Raw genomic sequence first — 24299 nt, forward strand, 5'->3', positions numbered from 1 at the left:
CGCGTGTGCGTGTGTGTGTGCGTATGTATAAATGGAACAGACAGGGTACATCAGCCTCTAATCACTTCAGCACTCTCGTCCTCCCCACACACACACTTACACTCACATCTCATACCTGCAGATGCTCTTATCTCAGCAATTTTAGAGATGGAGAGAAAGACACTCTGAGCTAATAAAGTTGAGACTTACTGCATATTACTTATGTCACAGTGGGAGAACATGAGAAGCAGAGATGGTAAGGCAGCATCATCATTCTCCACCCACAATGCATTGCACACCAGCTTAAAGTAAAACCAAATAGTAGAGGTAAGTAGAACGTGTTCCTCGATCAACATCTTTGTTAGTCCTGGAACAACATTCCTATTAAACAATAAGTTCCCTCTGAGTGATTCTTTCTTAATACGTGTTCTTAACCATATTGCGAACGATTCAACGGTACAAATTGAATCTTCTGTAATCCTCCCTCAAAACTTTTTTGTAGATCTAGTCAATTCTTCAAAAATACATATACATGAAAAATACTTCATACATATGACTTGAAAAAACACTTCTATGATGAGCATTTTTTTCTGTTGAAGCCTCATTAAAATAATAATACTTAATTATTAAGTAGTATGGCAAAAACCTTTTATCAATTTATTTTTAGAAAAATATATAGAGTTATATTAGCAAAACTGCTTCAACGCTTAATATTGTAAAAACCTGTATTTATAATCCATTATATATTTATTTATTTATGTTATTTATTTTAAACAATTTTCCCCTAAAATAATGTTCAAGATGTGTCCACTAACATGTATTCAAGATATCATCACTACGTAAAAATTGTGATTGCTTTTTTTATTGCATTTTTAATAATTAAATTTAAACTTTTCCTGAAAATGGAATGAAAGTTAAATGAGAAATAATTTTTAAAAACATATTTTTCAATTTTTAATTTTTCAAAAATACATTTCTAAGAACTTGGCGTGAGTTTTAAACCGCATTTCTTAAAATATTAAAAGGGGAAAAAAATTAATGCATAGAGTGAGTTATCGGTTTTTTCAACCCCTCTCCTCCAACCACCTGTAATGTAGAGACTAGTTCTGTTTCTGCTCACCTCCCAAGCTCTGCTTTAACATCCAACAACATAAAACCAGAAAACCAGCTAATGGAAAAATGCATTAAGAATATCCAAGCGTGTGTGTTATGGCTGATTGTCCCTTACAGGGTTTGCCATATCACAAGTCTGCACTATTACCACCTACAACTCAAATATTAATGAGAGTATGCCCTGCTCTCGTTCTCCCAATCCCACTCTATTTGTCCCACACACATATATATATACACGCATCATGGCTCAAGGACACCACAGAAGAACCTTGTTAAGCCGGGGCGGAGCAGGTAAGATTGGATTCAGACTCATACCAAACACACTGAATTACATTATTGATCACAAGACAGAAAGGTTATGAAAGAGCCATGGGGGCTACGCCAGTATCCAATCTGTGAAGCAAGAGTATCTGTGATTCCCAAGAGAGCATGGGGTGCCCTGTCGGACAATTCATAACACACACACACACAGTGTGGTTCTATAATTGATTAAAACTGGCTCAGAGGGCAACTGGTGTGCCGACCCTCATGCATAATTCCCGATCTGTGCCAGTGTTGCACTGAAACACTCCTTATGATAATCTCCCATCAGTCCTTGGAGACGGAGAGAGGGAGAGAGAGAGAGAGAGTAAGAGACACGTACACAGTGCGAGAGACACAGTGACCGGTGCATTTGTTACACCAGAAGGCTAACCAGGCCACGCTACAAACGAAGAGAAGTGATCGTGGACACACTCACACGCACTTCATGTTGACAGAAGCCGGCTGGAGCTCTTATCTCGGTGGAATGCACAGCGACCACTGCCTGATAAGAGCCGATGTTCCAGAGGTTGTTCAAACGCTTAGGCAATGGCCAGTCAGAACGGAGGAATGGGGCTGCAAAGCAAACCGGCTCACCATCTCTGGGTTCGTTTGTGTGTTCAAGCACGTGCGCAGGCGATAGCGCCATTTCTGGCTTTGCTGTTTGTTGTATCGCCCTGAGTAGTTGTCGAGGTTTGTTTGACATCTGAGGGATGTCTCTCCTTAAAGGCGGCTCAGGACATGAGAGATGCTTTAGATCTTCTGGTCCTGATCCCAGGTCACAGAAATGGCATCATCAAACTGTTTTGATGTAAAAAATAAAAATGAAAGCAAAACCAAGAACACTCGGGCATGTTTCTCCGTAAGGTACTTTCCGTTACTTGGACTATTCAACCGAGTAGGACTAATTACATATAATAAACTGAGGAATTTACAGTCAGCTCTGCTTTGTATGGCCCACTAGTGAGACAGCATGCTGAGAAGAAAGACAGCAGAGAGAGAACAAGGGAGGGGGTTGTGGAAACATGGGACATTCCAACTAGTGAACACTTTAAAAAGACAGAAACACTTTGCGTGAAGATCTGATTGCAATGCTAATAGAGACCACAGGTCCTGTTTACAAGTTTAACATGCGTTCTTATGTTACTGTGATCTCAGTCTTCATAAAGCATTCTTCAAATGTGTTATTAAACCAGATTGGGAATAGCAGGCTATAAACAAGGCTGACAACTTGTACAAATATATTTGGTAGAAATCATAATAATTAATGTGAAAATGCCACCTTTATCATAAAAACTTTTGGCTCTTTTAACTGAGAGGCATCGCCTGTTTGTTTACACTTAAATGCACTAGCGTATTAGCTAGAACGTTGTGAAAAACTAGCTTTTTCGCATAACTTAAGCTAACAAAACACAAAATGATTTAATTAACTTACTGCTGATTTCTACCCCACAAGTGGCATGAGGTACGTACTGTGCAATGGAGAAAACACTGATAATGAAAGAGGAAACTATGGAGAATTTTAAAGCTTTTGAAATTATCTACTGAAGCAAGAAGGTCAGTAGGATCAAGCTTTGTACGTTAAAACAGAACTTTACACGTCACAGGCCACAACGTTGCCGGCTTTTGCTGAATGAGTCAGTCAAACAGAATCTCATCTTTTGGTGTGTGTGTGTGTGTGTGTGTGTGTGTGTGTGTGTGTGTGTGTGTGTGTGTGTGTGTGAAGGAAAAGATGATGAGGTCAGACCTCCGAGAGCAGTGCTGTGACATTTGTTTCTGTTTAACAGCTAGAGACTGATGCAGTGGGCCACTTTGATGAACGCTGGGACGCTGTCAGGGAATTCTGGGAAAGCTGCTGTGGTCAGAGCTGGAACTAAGCAAAGAGAAAGAGAAAGGGAATGACAGAGAACAGAAGAGAGGGAGAGGGAGAGGGAGAGGGAGAGAAGGAAATAGAAAGGCATCCAGCCAACATCAGGCGGGCAGCAAGCCAGCGCACAGGAAATTAAGCTCATGAGCTGAAACAGAGACTCCGACACACACAAACATACACAGAACACGTTCACGCAACAAAATTATGCCGTTTATGTATGAGCATCTATACGTGAAATTGGTTAAATCTCCATTTTACGCATGTACTCATATTTCTCTTTCTCATACACGTATATGTGGACACACTCATTATCTGTTCACTGTATCTCTGAAGCTGATGGGAAAAACACAGTGTGTGTGTGTGTGTGTGTGTGTGTGTGTGTGTGTGTGTGTGTGTGTGTGTGTGTGTGTGTGTGTGTGTGTGTGTGTGTGTGTGTGTGTGTTAAGAATGAATTTTCCCACCCAGCTCAACTTGGAAATGCCAGAGTAGATTCAGAGCTCAAACAAAGGCATCACTACTAATATTACTCATACTTAGGGTTAGGGATTTGAACAAACCTCAAACCCAAGTATTAAATTTAAGAAAGCAACTCATTCTGCACCATTTGTGCTATGGGCATGAATTGTACAATTATACAATAACATGGCTTGTTGAGAAGGTGTGCGCTACTACTTGTTTAACTAACCATATCTAAAAGACATGGATATCATATATTTTGTTTAGGCAGTACATTTATCTAAAAGAGTTGAGTTTTTTTTTTTTTTAAGAGCACAAACACTTGAAATATGATGCAAACTATCTGTTTGAAACCCAATTAATAGCTTTTATAAATAGATTTTTTGGAACGAGTCTTACTCTTAGTCTGAATGGTCAGATCGGATTATTAAGTAGTATGTAGCATGTAACATCAAACAAAAAGAAGAAGGAGTTGATGTATATATATATATATCAACTATAACAACTAATGAAAATGCAATAGATATTAACTACACAAACAATGAACAGATTTCATCATCACTTGCAAAATGACCGGGCATTCAGTCAATCGAAAGATTGGCTTTCAAAAGCAAACCGGATTTGTGTAAATATATGCTCTATATTAGCCGCTGCCAATATATTCATTATATTCTACTTAACCTGTTAGTGATGTCTTGATTATTTAATGTATGTTTAAATAAACCTGTCATGAAAATGACAGACACTGAATGATTATATTTCGACAAAGAATTGGAGAAAACTTTTATAATTAGATTTAGAAGTTATTGCAAAAAACTGCCTAATGTGACGTTTACATGTTTGCACACAATGAGTTGTTATTATTATACCTAAAAAAATGTAGGCTAATAGTTTGAGCTCTGTTGTTAACCTTTAATATTAATGTGCAAGTAAGGGCTCCCTATATAGTTTACAGCATTATCTTCAATAAACTTTTAGTTATAATGTAATTAATTTAAGGACAGACCCTTTCTTTTCAGTAAACCACTGTTTGATAAAAAATTAATAAAAAGCAATTTTGTAAAACTGCTGTACCGAACTCGTACTGAACCGTGACTTCAAAACCGAGGTAGGTACCGAACCATCAGTTTTGTGTACCGTTAACACCCCTAATACATATACATAAAACTTTGTGTCATTATCATCTCTGACCTGTGCTGCATTGATGTGTCAAAATGAACACTGCAGCACATACTTATCACACACTCTCAGAAGTCCATAACTGTGCTAGGTCACTCTGCAGGAAGAACGAGATGATTTACTGACCATTAAATGAAACTGGAGGCAAGTGGAGGTCAATCAGTTAACAAGTCGTTCACTTCCCAAGTTAGCAGCACTCTGTCTTTTCTCGCTCTCTCTTCCAATCTCCCTTTGGAAATTTATAGACAATCAATGAAGGATGTGGAAAACAACATATTTTCAATATTGGCTAGTTGATAGCTTTCGCAACGACTAGTTGGTCTTAAAAGAAGCCCTGCTTATCATTAAGGTTTACGAGACCCCAACCAGGCAACTGACAGTGATATAACTCACTGCTAACAAGTGACTACTAGGGACCGAAATTACTACATCAGTTCCTTTCCCAAAATTCCAAAACTTCCAAAGTGAGGCATTCCAGTCAGGAATCTAAGTGGGAGTTTCCCTTCTGTCAGCATACAGTGATAGGATCATCTGTGACCATGATAACCAGGCCTGCTGTATCTCCACCTCCTCAATACCTCACGATCTGACAGTTGATGTTTAAATAACCTTCGTCTCCAGCTGTTATTCATGTACCCTCCTTCCCCCACATTCCCAAGGATAAACACACATTTAAACAAACACTAATCTCATCATTCCATGCCCGCAACATGCTTGTGGTTATTAGCGTCTCTCATAGTCAACAGGACAAAGAATGCAAACTTATGAAATCTTTTAAATACACACACATACATATCATGCCATAAGCCCCAGAAGCAGCCTGTCTTCGTAATTAATATTACTGATCCCAGGAAAAAAGAGAAGAGGAAATATCCTACAGCTCAGGGCTACTGGCACAGCAGGACAAAATATTAGCAGTATTTTAAAGATGATAATTGAAATTAAAGCTCAGTGTGAGGAAATTGGACTGTTTGAGGATTAACAGCAACACCACTGATGCCCGTGGAGGAATTAAATCCCGCTGTGTCAATGTTATCGAGGAGTAATTCACCAGTACATATCACAGACAGAAAAGGCCAACTAGCAATTCTTTTAAGCAGCTTTTCCATGAAAAAAATACATGTGGCAAAATACACTTAAGTTAAAATACAGCAGTAGGTGGATGAATAAATGTATTCGAAAGAGGTCATGGGGTCGCTTGTGTACGATTTTTGTAACTACACCACTAATTTCAGAAAAAGGATGTAGACAGACAGGAAGATAGATAAATAGGTAGATACCTAAGGCTTGCAGTTGTCAAATTAAACTGTACAATATCAACTCAATGTTACCTTTCTGAAGCCATAAGACAGATCATCAACACAATGAAATAGCACAAATTCATCTGACAATGTTAAAAATGACTTTAAAAGCCACCCTTTTATACAAAGACCACATGAATCAGCCATATGGGCCTCGTTTTTGGCCAGGACCGAAGACCATGGGACCGTTCCAAGTGTTTTTGTGTATTCAAGATTTAGGCCTACATGACTCAATGGGATGTGTTTATATAAACCGTGCATGCCATTTTTGCACGGCTGCGGCTCCTGTTAAGTTCCTGTACGGTTCATCAAGTTGCACCGTTACGCAAGTGCATTCATCATCCAAATTAGATGGAGCTAAATGCAGAAAAACAATATCTGCTTTGAAGTTCTGCAAATGAGAAGCACTTGACTGACATTAAGGCAGAGATGAATAGATGTTGCCACCTCTCTCCTGCTCTCGGTCTCCTGGCAGGCAGCGAGTGGAGCATGTCCTTGTTTTTTTTCAGGACCCTGAATAAAAAGCAAGCTGGAAGGGAGAACTCAGTTGGAGGGTCTTCAATACAGCAATAGTTTCAATCTTGGAAGCCTCCTAAAACAGTCAGGACACAGAGCGAGTCTGTAAGGACAAGCACCTTGTTCAATAACTGCTCAGTCAATGGACTTTTGTTAGGATTGTGAAACGTTGTAAAACCCGGGTCAAAGTCCTCATGTTTCTGGTTGAAAGAGATTTAGCGTTCATAGAAGCGTAACCTGACCCCGAAGAGCTTGCAGACTGAATTCAAAGTAAAAGACGCTGGTCATTTTATTCCCGAGGAAACAATAAAACCCTAATGCCGATCGTGATTACATTAAAAACGTCCTTTTGAGGACAGATCATCATGTCATGGTGTTAAATACACTTTCTGGCATAATAAAGGTGGCGAATAGATGAATGAATGAAGCAATCAATCATTCTAATGGCCACTTCAGCTCATTATGAGCTTTTGTCAGATGTTACCTACGGAGAAAGAGACAGCCAGACAGGGCGACAGGTTGCGGGTTTGTGGGAGGCTCCATATGTGTTGTGAGACACAGTAGGAGATTGGGGGATGTGGCATCATGTGTGTATCCGCAGGAGACTTACAGCTGTCACTCAGATGCAGGAGAAGTAGTGTGATCTCACCTCGTACACTCTTTGACACCTGCTGACACCACCCATGTGTTTGGCCACACACACAGACACTTTTCCCAGCCTGACGGAAAATGTACACACCTGCCAAAACACCCCACAAGGGCAGCTAATGAATCTGTGGTTGGTGACAGGTTCCTAAACAAACCGTTTAAAAGCTGAGAGGCCGTCTCGCGTGAACCCTGAAATGCATTAGAGACAATATTGTGACAATTCGCTCAATCGCTCTCGGCACGACGCTGATACAGAGTTACTAATTAATATGATCCACTAAATTTAGAGATAATGCCCACCCTCACACACGCACTAAAGTCACACCCACGGACATGACAAGTACGGTCAAAAAAACACAGAGCTGACACATGCCTATTCATTGAGTCATGGTACAGAGGACGGAGGGCTGACATACAGATCCAGTTTGTCAGAAACTAGCACAAACAAAACAGAAGAAGTGCTGATGACACCTTTACATTAAGTCCAAACATCATGAGTTTTTCTATTTAGGACTCTTTCTAGTCTAAAAATTCACTTTAGGAGGAAGTTATGAATTAAAAAAATTAGGACATGTCCTCATTTCTGTAAACCAACTGAAGTTCCTTTAAGACATCAGCTGTAGTGATCTCGAACAACTATTTACTTCCTTCTTAGACCGCCACTGTGCATTGATTTATCTGCCAGGCCAGCGTATCAGCCAATGCCAATTAAACGATTTTTAAGCCAAATGAACCAACAGTATTGTCAATGAAGAAAATTGTGTTGAATTTAAGTTAGGGATGAACCACAATTGGACCACAATGTAATCAATATCAAACAGCGAAAATTTTTCGATAACCGATAAAATAACGTCAATCAATATCAACAGCATTGTCACTTTCAATTTCAGCAAGGGATGCACCATTATTAAAAATCTAATCTATACCAAATAGACGATAATATATTTTCTAACATTTTGACATACCCCTATAAATGGCAGTTATTAAAATTCTATACTAGTATATTATCAAAAAATGTATAAAACACTACAAAGGAGTCAGTCAATCTGCCAACAGCCTTGTCAATTAATAATAATAGTAATAAATCTAAGTAAACCATGTAAAAAATAAAAAAATAAAAAAAATCAGCTAGGGATGCACCATAATTAAACATTTTCAGACATTTTTCATTAATCAATAAATAGCCAATATTGTCCAAATAAATAAATAACACTAAAAACCAAAATCAATAATTTTAAATGGCAAATGTTAATCTATTATTAACATTTAATTATTAACATATTATTAACATAAAAACACTAATTTAATAATAATTAGATTAAGCATAAACTGACTAAGATGAGGCCAATATCATCTTTTATTTCATATAAAAGATGATATAGATTGCCACTGTATTAGCATTAGCATTTTATCAGCTACTCTCCTCTTTAGATATCTGCTGTTGAAAGCCCCATATTGATTGAGCACTAACTCGGAGCGAAACAACTCTTATATCATATAACTTTTTGAAAAAAACAGGTCTATGCCTTCTCAGTAGGGAACGCCACCCATGAGGTTATCCATACACAAATCAATGACTGTTGAAGTATGTGAATGAATATAAAATAAAGTTTTAGGAGAAGCATAGACACAAAAACCAAGGATCTAACGAAAAGATCTCTTTTATGACAAACATTAATGCACCAGACAGTGCAGGCCAACAGTTTAAACAGAAGTCTGGAATAAATATAACCTTTGTCCCCTGATAATGCACAAGAAGGAGGATGTGAGCAAACTAATCTGCCTGCTTCAACCCCAGAAGACGTGTGCTCTAGGACATCATAAACATGCCCTGGCATGTCTCCATCTAACACTTCCTCCCCACCTCTTTCCCAATAATTAAATATGATGCCCGAAAGCCACATTCTGTATTAAATAACGCTGAGTGGAGAGGGGAAACGAGGTTGTATCAGGCATTGTGGCAAAGTGGTGGCTTCTCGATAAGACATCTGCCTTTGTGCAGCTTTTTCATTATTCTCAGCACAATCTACCAGTGCAGATCCATTAGTGTGACATAGGGCTAAATTAGTGCCCATAGAAATCCATTAGCGTCACAGAATATGAGGACTCAGAGCTGAAGAGCTTCTCAGATTGACAAGATGTTTCAATAGCAAAAGCTGACAGAGAAGAGCAACGTGTAGAAGGATGTTCTGGAGCATACGGGACTACAAAGGCTAGCTGACCTTAAAAGGGTAGTTCACCAAACTTTTATTATTAAAGGGGGGGGGGGGGGGGTCTAATGCGATTTCATGCATTCTGACTTATTTACACTGTTAAAGGGTAACTAAACCCTAAACCAACTTTTTTTAGTTAATGATCTGTAATACTGGGGCTTTATTAATGCTGTTCATTGATTCGAGTAAATGTTTTGACATTTGAGTATAAAGTGTTTTAATTCTATAAAATATGGTGTAAAACCGCCAAAGTGCTGCCCTCTTAAGGTTGAACGCTGGCTACTGCAGTTGAATTTTCCTATTGGACGTTGTGGTACATCGTGACGTAGGATGGTACCTCCAACGGCTCACTATCCGCGCCCCTAGCACGAGCTCACCACGCCCTCAGAAATGTTTCCCCCAATCACATGATGAGAACGGCTTTACTCCAGTATGAACTGTCATATTACATGAAGTGGAAACATTATGAATGAAACTCACTTGACACTTGCTTTAACAATTGAAGAAAATACGGTTAAATAAAGAAGTTGTCAGTACACGTCAGGCTTTTCTTGCGATTTTATTGCCGCCCGTAATGTGTACAGATAATTTTCATGCATGAGACGCGCTTTCAAACCCTGACACGCAAGTGGTTGCTGCGGACGCAGATAGATTAGGTCAGTTCTCTTGCGCGGCTGTTTCACTAGCATCGTCGGCATCGGGAGTTAACGCAGTTTGAGCAGCGGCTCGCATTGATAAGGCTCCGGGTTTATGTCTACAGACAATCCACCCTCCTCCACTTCAGGTGAAGGTAGGAGAAATGACCGCTCTGTTGCAAAGCTGGCGTCACTCCAGTCATTCTCCATCTCTGCGACTCGCGAGTCTGACAGCTGTCAATCAATCCGTCACTGCGGGTCTCAGGTGCACGCCCTCCGCTCAGCCCCGCCCTCGGTTCGTCCCCTCTGTGCCCGCCGGGCTCTGCCCACTTTTCCAGCATTTTTTGAAAATTGCCAGTGGGTGGAGTTAAGCTCTGAGCAGGGGTTTAGTTACCCTTTAAAGAGCTGGATTCTTATGGTAAACATGCCAAAATTTAAAAAAAAATTTAGTTGGACATATGACAGTATTTCGGTGCCAAATACACTCGAATACGTTTCGGATTTTTTTTTTCAAGCATGGCCCTGTATGACGTCATAAAGGGCGGAAATCCTTGTATGGGTACTTCTCCCAGATGAGTGCGAGAGCAAGAGCATGCCCATCAACGAGCTTCGTTCGGGTTACTGACGCTGTTGGCAGCGCTGTCATTTAGTTTTTAGACCACGAAATCAACAATGTCACTAAAGAAGTGTGTTTTTGTATTGTGTGTGCGTGCGTGCACGCGCCCACGAGCTCGACTGTTTTCGGAAAGAATCGGTACAGCTTATCTATCTTTTATAAATATGATAAAACTAAAAACTCTTCGGAAGTATGACGGATGCAATGATATAACATGATTAACATGAGATGAAGAAATTATGAGGCAATAATGAGATGAGGCAGAAACTGTGCGTGTTATGCACCCTTTAAGTATTATGTTGTTATATGTTGGAATAATATGTATGAATATGGCCAAAATCAAATGTTCATGAGAATTGATAATAAAGATTCAATTAAACTGTTCAATTATTAACTCACCCACCCCATGTTGTTCTATACTTTCTTTATTCTGTGCAACACAAAAGCTGAATTTTAAAGAGAATTCTGGCCAAAACAACGTGGAGGCACCATGAAAGTATAAAGAAAAATGGTTGGTATGACACATATACTATTTTACAAGTCTTCTAAAGCCTTGACATCGGCCTTAATGAGAGTTCACGGGAGTTCATGAACTAATCACTCTTTTGGTTGCTCAAGTTCACAAAACCAGCCTGAATCGTAAGTTCATGAATCAAGCGGATTCATTTCTCAAGTTCAACTCACTGACCTAATGATCCTGTCACATTGGTATTATGAGGGAAAAAACAACTTAAAGGGAAAGTTCACCCAAAAATTGTGTCATTATTAACTCATGCATCAAGTTGACTTTTTTTTTTTTTTTAAAGAACAACCTGACCAATATGTTGAATATAAGATAGTGAATGAGGACTAGGGTTGATAAACTCCAAAAAGAAGATTAAAGCGCCATAAAAGCAATTCATATGATTTGTGCAATATACTCCAAGTCTAAACCATACAATACCTTCACATCAACCTTAATGAGAGTTTATGAATGAAAGATCAAATTATTTTCAATGTATTGGTTGATCCAGTTTATAAACCAGCCTGAATGACTGAAGGACTGAACCAATTCTCCAGACTAAATCTCATTAAAAGTATGGCTTCAGAAGATTTAAAAAGCATAAATAAAGAAGAAATAAAAGCACAAAAGTCATATGGACCCCTTTTATGATACTTTAATGGCGCTTTTGCAAAGAGCAACAGTTACATTTTTCTAATGTTCCACAGGAGAAAGTCATACAGTTTGAAAACAACACGAGGGTGAATAAAATGACAATGTTCATTTTTTGGTGAACAACCATCCCCGTTCTGAGATCTGTTTGAGCATAATGTCTGAGCGTGTTATTTTCTATTATGCAAAACTCATGTCCACAGCACAAAGAGAAAGTTAATAATTGGAGTTACAGAACACGCAACAGTAAACGTACCTTAAAAGAAAAACCTCAACATGCAAATTCCTCCTATTCAAGCACCAAAAGTGTTCTTGACACTCATAATACAGAACAGAGAGAAAGCCTTTGTGATTAGCTCATACACGAGTGGGTTGCTCAGGAAGTGAGAACATCCAGACCACAGATGGGCTTATCCAGGAGGCCCTGCGAAGACGTACGAACAAGGACAGTGAAACCACAAACACAGAAACGTACTGTACGTGCGCTATCAGCAGAAAACATGGCCTATCTTTAATGACAATTATTCAGCAATATCACTCTCATAACAAGCAACACTCTGATATCATATCACAGACCAAAGAAACTTTTGAGACACAAGTCAGTGACTCAAAACAGGAAGATGAGGGTTTCACATGATAATCATGATTCTTTAATCAGCCAGCTCCATGTTTTACAGCCGACATGAACAAATACAAACACAAAGTCCTCAGGAAATGCATGAATGAGGCCACTGTGTACTGTGTGCTTGTTACTCAATAAGAAACACAAATAAACACAGCCATTGCACATAAGAGAAGAATGGAGGAAGAAAGAGGGGTAAAAAGAGCGCACTCTCTCTCTCTCTCTCTCTCTCCACGCTCTCTGTTTTTGACCATTGATCTTTGACCTTGAGGGGGCCGAATGACTTCCTGCTCTGAATCACTCAAGCTACATGATCGTTCTCATGCAGAAGAATCCAAATAAAGTTTTGCGCCCGTTTATGTACAGTATACTCAATGACTTTAACACCTTGTTTAAATAATAATTGGGTTTAATAAAAGTTTCTGATTATTTCCACATTGTTTGAAGTGAAAATTCTGTTATCATTTACTCCTCTTAATGTTGTTCCAAACCTATAAGACTTTGTTCATCTTCCGAACAAAAGTGAAGATATTCTTCATGAAATCTGAGAGATTTCAGTCCCTCCATCCACTTGTGACGATAAGGAATACCGTTTACTGGTCCAAGCTTCCACCCGTTTCAAGTGAGAAAACCATCTCAACAGCCATTAGCCCTATTTATTCATATTACATATTTTAAGGCACAATATGTAAGATTTTTTGGATTTAAATATGCAAAAACCACTGTTATATATTTTGTTGGCTTGTGTACTTACATTATCCCAAATGTTTCCAAGAATGTTTAAATCCAGAGAAAGAAGACATTTTAACCAGGACACGGACCGTGGAAGAGGTCATCCACGGCATAAATCAAGCTACGCCTTTGTTTTGAATAAAAGACCTCTAGCAGCGAAAAATTACATATTGTGGCCATAAGCTAAGCGTTTATAAACTAACTGTGCACACTACAGTCTCTGGGCTCACAGGCACCAAATATTTTAATGATTTATAAAAGATGAACCACTGTCTGGCCATCTGGAATTTCAGTATGGAGCTAAAGGAATTATGATTTTTCAGTAGTTTCACAGCACATGACAGTGTATATTAATACAGTTTGTTGTTTGCTTTTGGCATATGAAACAGTCAGACGTCAGACTTTACGAGCGCATTGAAAGTATATTCACCCAAAATTCTGACATGTTAAATTGTTCATAAAGAGATCGGAAAAGAAATCCATATAAATCAAAAAAAGTCTCCTGAGAGTTTTGGGTGAGTAGACTTTCAATCTTGGAGATTTCATTAAAAATATCTTCATTTATGTTTTGAAGATGAACATAATTAAGCTAATATTCTACTAATTACAGTCATCAAATTCATGCAAGCGCAGTGAAATTAATGAAATCAAAAACACTGTTTTTTTTCTTAATATTATAAGAGGTAGTTGGGATTGTGGTTAAGATGGGTTTTTATGAATAAGGATTAGAACACAGAATGGATGCGTATTAGTATTAGATGGCGTCTGTAGTCAAAGTCAATCTGGATGGAATAACCATCCAGGTGAGCTACACTGCCACTACACTTGGACTTGAACTTTCTATATGAACTTTCTCATATACAAACATTCAAAGTGATCAGTTGTGTAACATTGCCTGCAATGAACTTCACTGCAATACAAACATCAACGCAGCCATCCAATTACAGAGCAGAGGGAAATTTGATTACCTCATTACAGTTGATTTTAACACAACAGCTTGTATAATATGAGAGCTGGGTGTAATTGGGAGAATAAACAAGCCAGGAGAAAATGAAATGAAGGTAAGTGAAACTCGTCAGATGATGAGGACAGGAACAGAGATAGCGGTGCTTTCTTCGGGCTGTATGTGACAAATGGTTCACGGCCAATCAAACACAACATGTAGTACTAAATATCCCATCATTAAACCTTGTTTCGCGTCACTAAAGTGGGAATGTGCCAGTTACACTAAGAAAGCATATGTCAAGCATTAGTGTTACAGGAACAAACATCCTAACAAAAAGCAAACAGAATGAGTAAAGGAGAGCCGTTTGAGTTAGGCTATCAACAACATGCAAACATGTAAAAACCCGAAAATCTTGTTTCTTTACGACCTCAAATATTAGAAGGCAAAAAAAACGACTTAATAGAAGCCATACAAAAGTATCATGGTAGACTACTATTGTGTTTTTGACATGTAGGCGAAGTATAGTAGTTTTTTGCTTTTCTGGATACAGCTATGGTGTTTAGGACATATCATTGTACTCAGATAGTACCATGGTATTCTTGGAAGTACCCTAGAATACATGTAAACACCATGGTAAAGAATATCACCATAGTAGCCTACTTTTTTTTTTTTTTGTAAGGAACGTATGCTAATCGATGTCGCATATCTTTCCACATTCTAGCGACCACAGCGCGTGATTTATCGCTCATTTACATATTTAAACAATCAACGTAAAACTGAAACAATACGCTACAAAGTTGCATGTGAATGAGACTCAATGTTTGAGTTGTAAGTGTTACAAAGCTTCAAAAGCGGTGACTGTGAATGCACTCAAAAGCACATACGTTACTGCTTTAATCTAATTTCTTATCCTTATTAGGCTACGTCTGTAGCCTAATAAAGAAAACAGACGTTGTTTTAAACGTTTACAAACATGCGCGACTGAAAAATGTAAACCACGCAGTTGAAACAAACAGAAAGTTAAACACTCACCTTTCTGGAGAAACAACTCGCGATGGCAGATCAAGATTTCTGTTCGTAAACTGCCAGAGACCGATCGCGAAGAAAGCTTTACATTATCCGTCTCCCAAATAGATCACTGAAGCTAGTAGGGGGAAAAAAGAGTATTCCTTGCAAAAAGCCGGAGAGGCAGTACACTTTGTTAGGGAAATCCGAAGAACTATGGGCGATGTTGGGAATCCAGCGTCGAAAACAATTCCCGGCTTTTCCACGCCCTGTAGGCTGAGCTTCAGATAAGCCGCCAGGTGCGCGTGAAGTCTGAATGTTCACTGATACCTGTGTGAGTTTTGAAGGAAAATCGCTGGAGCAAAAGTCCCCACAGCTGATGGATGAGGACACAGGACTCATCTGGACCTGCCCGATTGACCAGAGGGAGCACTCGCGCGCTCTCTCGGCCGCACGCACACGCACGCACGCGCTCGCTCTCTCTCTCTCTCTCTCTCTCTCTCTCTCTCTCTCTCTCTCTCTCTCTCTCTCTCTCTCTCTCTTTCTCTATTGGTCTCTCTTTATCAATTTAAATTCCATTTCAAGTTTTTAATGGTATACTATTTGCATGTAATATTGCCAACGTTTCAGTACAATGACATAATAAAATTAGATAAATTAAAATAAATTATAGTAGGCCTATAATAAAATATAGGCCTAACAGATAAGATAGATTAATTTCAACTTCAGCCTATGGCATGCAATGTAGGCCTAGCCAAAGCATCAACTCACAAAAACTGTCACATAATAAAATAATGATAAATAAAATACTGTAGGCCTACCAGAAATATTAGTTTCAATAAAGTTAATACATTAAGAAATTGGTTGTTCAAAATTTTACTTTTAGGGGCACAACAGCTTGTCGCTGGGGCAGTACCCTTAAAAGGACGTGTTTATACCTTTTTAACTCCTAAAAGGATAAGTAGCCTATCTTACAAATACGTAAGTAGGGTGACCAAACGTCCTGTTTTCCCAGGACATGTCCTGTTTTAGCCCTAATATAACAGTTTTCTATTCATACAGAGGGGGCATACTTTAAATGTATTGAAATTAATAAGGAATCTTTGAGTAAACTTTGTGTATCATTTGAGTATCTCATTGCCGGGCAGAGTGTCCTGGTTTTCGATAATCAAAATATGGTCACCCTACCTTAAGGTACTACTATTAACCTTTTTGTGGTTAAAAAAAAAAAGAAGTATTTTTAAGGGTTGTCCTTTAATGAAGCTGTTGTACCCCTAAAGCAGGGGTGTCCAAACTCGGTCCTGGAGGGCCACTGTCCTGCAGAGTTTAGCTCCAACTTGCCTCAACACCTGCCTAGAAGTTTCTAGTATCCCTAATAAGACCTTAATTAGTTAATGTGGGTTGTATTGGGGTTGGAGCTAAAATTTGCAGGACAGTGGCCCTCCAGGGTTAGGATTGGACACCCCTGCCCTAAAGGTACAATTTTCACACCCTTTTCCTCTGTGTGACAGATTTCAATTTCGTTCACTTTACTTAAACATATCTAATTAGGACTAATACGTATTTGTATAAAATGTGTCTAACATAAAATATTTTAAATAGTGTCGTCTATTCAATTAATTTGAGTTTGATCAACTCAATTTAGTTAGATTTAGGAAAGAGGAGCGCCTTCTGGGCATGGTTGTTCCTTTACTCCAAGTGATTGTCTCTTTTAGTACTTTAATAACGGAGGCTACTGTGATCACTGAGTCTGTATTTGGTAAGGATCTATCTACGTTTTATCTCTGATGGTGATGAGACATTCTTCCAGATGTTGGTTTGAAGTCTTTCTTCCTTTAGCAGATCGTAGAACCATTCTGCCTAGTTTCAGTCTACAAAAGTGCTTGAAAAAATAGCGTTTTCTGAGTGGAGAATCAGAAATAGTTCTTTGCTGTAACCTTGCTTCAAACTCCCTTGAGGTCCCCCACGGGCTCCCATGTGAAGCCTGAGCTGGAATGAAAGAATGATCCTTTCCTCTCTCATCTACAGTAAATCTGAGATTTGCGGTAATCTGGCTCCTGCAGAGACTGAGATTAAGGCCAAACCAATTGTAAATCATAATCAAAGGACAGATATTAAGGATGGACGCAGAAAATTGTGTTGCGACAACATATTTAAGCCTACCTCCTGTTTTGAAGATTAATATTCAGGAGCATGAGAATTGAGAATAATGCAGTTTAGAATAATGACAGTTTGCATGCAATGTTTCCACACAAAAAAAAACCAATACACCAAAACTGAATAAATAAATAAACAAACAAACAGGGGTCAATAATGTTAATAAAATAGTAAATTTAATACATAAAATATTAAATTAGTACTTAATAGATAAGTACAATAACATTTAAAATAAATAAAATAATATTTTAATTAAAAGTAATTAAATGTGTCATTATAAAGTATTTAATTTAGTAAAATTAATAAAATATCTAAACTAAAAAATGAAATACATTTCAAATATTGAACATTTTTTATTGACACAATTATTTTGCATGCAATATTGCCGAAGCATTACTACACAAAAACAGTGACAAAAAGAGAAAATAATAATAATAAACAAATGGTGCTATGTTGTAAATATTCATTCTAATTGTAAAATAATAATAATAAGGTTTGTATAAAATTATCAAACTTCCACCATCTTATTTCTTGACTATTGAACCTTCCGGATGCTTTAATTTGGTCGGATTTGACAGACGGACTTTCATAAACCCACCAAATTCTTCTGTCATCCACAGGTAGCCGAGTTCTTTGAAGTAAGCAAGGTGTTTTTAAAGCGATGCCTTCAGAGGACACTGGGTAACATGAGCAACATCATTAATGCGGTGTCTCTTTAAAATGTTGTTTTGGACCCCCGTGTATTATTGCAGCAGAAGTGTGTGTATGTTGTAGTTGGACCCGAGTGTCAAAGCTGAATGATTTGAATAATTCATGACTATATGGAAATTAGTCTGTCTGAAGGAAAAGAGTGCGGTCTTTGCCCTGAGGCCTGTAGGGACAGAGATGCTTTGCTTTTTTTCCCATTTATTCTCTCTCTCTCTCTCTCTCTCTCTCTCTCTCTCTCTCTCTCTCTCTCTCTCTCTCTCTCAACCCTCCTAAATGCCTTTCTCAAATAATTTAGAGTGTAAAATGCAGCGAAAAGTTGAAGATGATCAAAACACAAGAAATATAACAGGAGCAGCGATGGAAAGAGACAGAAAAATCAGAGAAAAAGGGAGAATAATGATAGCTGTCAGGGGGAATGAGATGGCATTGTGCCCGAGCGTGGAACACACAAAGCTGGCTGTCATCTACAGCCATTGTTCTCTTTTCTCTCAAATAGCCCCGTTGCTCAGAATGTCACACCTATTTTAGTAAATGATAAGAAATAGATAACTGAATCATGGCAAATCATAAACAAGACGGCACAGACAGAGCAGGTCATTTTATACTCCACTGGCCATGTTTTAAGCGGCTCGAATGACAGATATTGATTGTGGCTCACATGCAGTTTCAATTCAAGTCATTTCAAGATATTTGGACTCTTGTAGTGACTCTTAATAAGTTGAGTTTGACATCTAGACCTTGAGAAAAAATAACTAAATCTCATTGGAAAGAATGAAATGGTCTTTAATAATGGCTCTAAAATATTGAAAACCCCTGATCTATTATATTCTTGTGGCGCCCTCTACCGTTTAAGTTTATTGTATCTGCTCAAATAGTCGATGAAAATCTCACTGGGACTTTTCTTGAGCTGTATAACCCCCTCCACGAGACTGCCACACCCGTGAAGTACCATTTAACGTCAGTAATATTCTCACCGACCGTGTTCGTGCGACAGACGTTACTTGCATCCGTCTGTGTGAAGCTGAATTTGGCACATCCAGAACGGCGGCAAAGACAGATGAGCAGAAACAGTTACGCTGTCAGTTGGCAGAGAAAGACAATATGCTGAGAGACAGCAAACAGAAGGAGCCGTGAAGAGGGAGGGGGAGATCAACATGAACACAAGTGAGAGCGAGAAAGGAGCTATTTTTAGACAGTTGCAATGATTAGATTTGCTTCCCTGTTGCACCGAGCCAAGTTGGTCGGGCGGCTGTCAATATGAGTTATTGCATAGACCTTCGCTCTAATCAAAGTTGTGTATGAGTGACGTGGTCTCTGCATGTATTATATAGGCCTATGTGTGTGTGTGCGCGTGTTTGTGTGTCTGTGTTTGTAAATTGCGTAGGCCTATACGCCTATTACTTAGCCCTGGAGATGTTGATTTAGCTTGGTGGATCCGGGATTCCCTACAGTGCCAGTTTGGTGCAGCGCCACTAATGAGCCATCTGGTGCTCTCACCATCAATCCCACAAGTCCTGGGACCATCACCCAGAATTCTGCACCCCTGTGTTTAGCCAAATGACAAGGCCTCTGTGGGGAACAAGATGAAGGGCAAAGTTTTGTTCAAATTTGCAAAGTATAACCATATATGCTATAGTATTTTGTTTTAATTATTTTAGCGTATCATAATTTACATCACATATATTTGTAGATTTGATATAAAACAATACAAGTGTAATCTAAAATACACACACAATCTAAAATACACACACACACACACACAAAGTGAATGTGTTAGAAGCAGGAAAAATGGCCAAGCCTAAGGATTTGAGTGAGTTTGACAAGGGCCAAACTGTGATGGCTAGACGACTGGGTCAGAGCATCTCCAAAACTGCAGTTCTTGTGTGGGTTTTCCCGGTCTGCAGTGGTCAGTATCTATCAAAAGTGGTCCAATGGAAGGAACAGTGGTGAACCAGCGACAGGGTCATGCTGACCCCTGTCCACCGCCGAAAGTGCCAACAGTGGGCATGTGAGCATCAGAACTGGACCACGGAGCAATGGAAGAAGGTGGCCTGGTCTGATGAATCATGTTTTCTTTTACATCATGTGGATGGCCGGGTGCGTGTGCGTCACTTACCTGGGGAACACATGGCACCAGGATGCACTATGGGAAGAAGGCAAGCCAGCGGAGGCAGTGTGATGCTTTGGGCAATGTTCTGCTGGGAAACCTTGGGTCCTGCCATCCATGTGGATGTTACTTTGACACGTACCACCTACCTAAGCATTGTTGCAGACCATGTACACCCTTTCATGGAAACGGTATTCCCTGGTGGCTGTGGCCTTTTTCAGCAGGATAATGTGCCCTGCCACAAAGCAAAAATGGACCAGGAACATATATATATATGATCAAATAACTATCACTGGCCCATGAAATAGGTTTTTGCCTGAAGATAAAAAAAATAAAAATGAATTGACAAATTGGCAATTGGTCAAGAAAAGAATTGTTGGTACAATTTTGGACAAATTTAGCTTTTATAGGCCTAAATGTATATCTTGTATTCTTGTTTAATATTTTTACTAAAAAATAAAGACAACACAATCGATAATTATTTCAGTTGGCAACTTGAGCCGTGAAATACCCAGTTCTCATCATCAACCTGATTACAAGTGCTTAGAGATGTGAGAACGCTAATGAAGCCACTAATGAAGACCGAGAGCAGCTCTTTGAAGGAAGACACTGTGCCAGAGTGTCCAGTGTGGTTGATCAGATTCCCGGAACATTCCCAATGCAAACAATGCAAACGTTCAAAAGACAATTATACTTTGCAGCTCTTTCAAGAGCCATATCCATTCATGGCTTTCAAAAGTTCTGCTTTGACTGATTAATTGCTTGGAGTTTTCCTTACAAACACAGTACAAGCTCTTTGTTTGTTTTAATGATTAAAACCTGATTCAATAATCTATTGCATCAGTATGTGATTACATCAGATTTATTCATTTCTGTGGTTTTACAGCTGGTTGGTATCAAATAATAGGCTTCACAGAGCAGAAAAATGCAATAGGAAGTTCTGAAATTGTAATTGGAGCTACGCTCTTCCAGATAACCTTCAGAAGTTGAAAATAAATAAATAAATAATTAATAATGGGGTTGTGCTGCTGTCTGCGGGATAACAAATTGCTTTGGCTATGGAACACTGAATAACCAGCTAACAAGAACAAGTTTTGGAAAATGATTGTACTTTTTGAAACTCACTTTTTGTCTGACTGCTAATTAAAAGCAACCTTGGTGTATCCATCACTCTAGCAGTGCTTGATGCAATGAACACATAGCTGAGTAAGCAGAGAAGGGTTTGGAATTAGTGTTGTTAAAATATAATTATTAGATGAAAAACATTCAAATGAAAACCGAAAATATAAAATAAAAGCCAATTCAATAATTTTAATAAAATGTATATATTATATATTTAATTAAACGAACTAATTAATAAATATTATATAAATAATAATAAATAGCATTGTTTGTATATACTTATATGGCTTAATTTTTTCGCTAACAGATTGCATATTTATTAATAATTTTATAATTATTTTACAACTATTCCTATGTATAGTTTTTTATATATATATATATATATATATATATATATATACATATATATATATATATATATATATATACATATACATATACATATATATATATATATATATATATATATATATATATATATATATATACATATACATATACATATATATATATATATATATATATATATACATATATATATATATATATATATATATATATATATATATATATATATATATATATATATATATATATATATATATATATATATATATATATATATATATATATATATATATATATATATATATATATATATAGTTTGCAACTTAAGTGTACTTTGAGTGTTAAACCACTAGGTGACAGTATTGTCATTTTAAAATGTCATGAATGCCAATCAAAGGAACAGAGAATAATTAATGTAAATCTAATTCTGTAAGTCTTTAAACACAAATCTTATAAACAATAAGATACTTCCACAATCCAATCCTCTTAATATAATGGTTGTTCTTAAGCATAATTATAACAATGTTTAATCATGGTTTGAACTGCAGTCTGGGTCTGTTTATTGTATAGGACTGTTTATGTGAAAGCACCTTAAAGGTTACCGCGACAGTTTACACAGATATACAGAGAGCGAGGGAGAGAGACTGTTTATTTAATAAAGGTAGCCTACGTGTGCAGTTTCATGTTCCCACTCTTTCACTTGTTGCTTTCTCAGCTTCCGCCTTCATCTGTCTCTCTGTATGTGTGTTGATTATTAAGTTGATAAATATGCATTATGCTTGCGACGTGAAGAAGACTTCCTGTCCTTTGCACCTCATTGAACCCAGCACACTGAGCCAAGTGACAACACTGAGTCAGCTCAAGTGTTACATTAGAGCTGAAGTAAAGCCTTATTTTCTTTCTTTGATTTCACAAGCAACTCAAGGAAAGACATAATTTTTCTATTTATTTAGTTAAGACATAATAGATAAAGCTTCATTTCCTGTGGATGTCCCTCTCATAAAGTGTTCCCAGTGTTCCAGTCCCAGAATCAGTGTCAGATGAGGTTATTATTCCCCATATGTGATTAATGATAGTTCTCCCCAGAAACTAATGTTTAACATGTCAAGCCTGTTGAAAAACTACCTTATGCTGGTTTCTAGCTGGATGAAACTCATCATTAGCTAGTTCAAGCTAGTTAGTTGGCTAAAGCTCAATTAACTAGTCCAAGCTGGCAATATGACTAGTCCAAGCTGGTCATTAGCTGGGTCATGCTGGTCATTAGTTGGTTCAACCTGGTCATTAGCTGGGTCATGCTGGTCATTAGCTGGGTCATGCTGGTCATTAGTTGGTTCAACCTGGTCATTAGCTGGGTCATGCTTGTCATTAGTTGGTTCAAGCTGGTCATTAGCTGGCTCAACGTGGTCATTAGCTGGGACATGCTGGCCATTCGTTGGTTCAACATGGTCATTAGGTTGGTTATGCTGCATGGTCATTTGTTGGTTCAAGCTGGTCATTAGCTGGGTCATGCTGGTCATTAGATGGTTCAAGCTGGTCATTAGCTGGTTCAACCTGGTCATTAGTTGGTTCAAGCTGGTCATTAGCTGGATCATTAGTTGGTTCAAGCTGGCCATTAACTGGGTCATGCTCATTAGCTGGTTCAACCTGGTCATTACCTGGGTCATGCCGGTCATTAGCTGGGTCATGCTGGTCATTAGCTGGTTCATGCTGGTCATTAGCTGGTTCAAGCTGGTCATTAGCTGGGTCATGCTTGTCATTAGCTGGGTCAGGCTGGTCTTTAGTTGGTTCAAGCTGGTCAGTAGCTGGGTCATGCAGGTCATTAGCTGGGTCATACTGGTCATTAGCTGGTTCAAGCTGGTCATTAGCTGGTTCCACCTGGTCATTAGTTGGTTCAAGCTGGTCATTAGCTGGATCATTATTTGGTTCAAGCTGGCCATTAACTGGGTCATACTCATTAGCTGGTTCAACCTGGTCATTATCTGGTTCAAGCTGGTCATTAACTGGGTCATACTGGTCATTAGCTGGTTCAAGCTGGTCATTAGCTGGTTCAACCTGGTTATTAGTTGTCTCAAGCTGGTCATTATCTGGTTCAAGCTGGTCATTAGCTGGTTCAAGCTGGTCATTAGCTGGTTCAACCTGGTCATTAGCTGGGTCATGCTGGTCATTAGCTGGTTCAAGCTGGTCATTAGCAGGTTCATTAGTTGGTTCAATCTGGTCATTAACTGGGTCATGCTGGTCATTAGCTGGTTCAACCTGGTCATTAGCTGGTTCAACTTGGTCATTAGCAGGGTCATTAGTTGGTTCAATCTGGTCATTAACTGGGTCATGCTGGTCATTAGCTGGTTCAACCTGGTCATTAGCTGGGACATGCTGGTCATTAATTGGTTCAAGCTGGTCATTAACTGGGTCATGCTGGTCATTAGTTGGTTCAAGCTGGTCATTAACTGGGTCATGCTGGTCATTAGCTGGTTCAACCTGGTCATTAGCTGGGACATGCTGGTCATTAGTTGGTTCAAGCTGGTCATTAACTGGGTCATGCTGGTCATTAGCTGGTTCAACCTGGTCATTAGTTG

At 38.5% G+C, this 24299-nt stretch overlaps 1 protein-coding gene across 1 annotated transcript in view; it reads right to left on the minus strand.

Moving 5' to 3' along the window:
- Positions 1-15688, minus strand: part of plxnb2a.1 (plexin b2a, tandem duplicate 1) — a 129253-nt gene extending 113565 nt beyond the window's left edge. Inside the window, exon 1 of the mRNA XM_079818161.1 lies at positions 15312-15688. The gene's annotated coding sequence lies outside the window, so the exon portion shown is untranslated. The remainder of the gene's footprint in view (positions 1-15311) is intronic.
- Between the last annotated feature and the right edge of the window lie 8611 nt (positions 15689-24299).

Source organism: Gobio gobio, assembly GCF_949357685.1.
Source record: "Gobio gobio genome assembly, chromosome: 5".
Classification (NCBI taxonomy): domain Eukaryota; kingdom Metazoa; phylum Chordata; class Actinopteri; order Cypriniformes; family Gobionidae; genus Gobio; species Gobio gobio.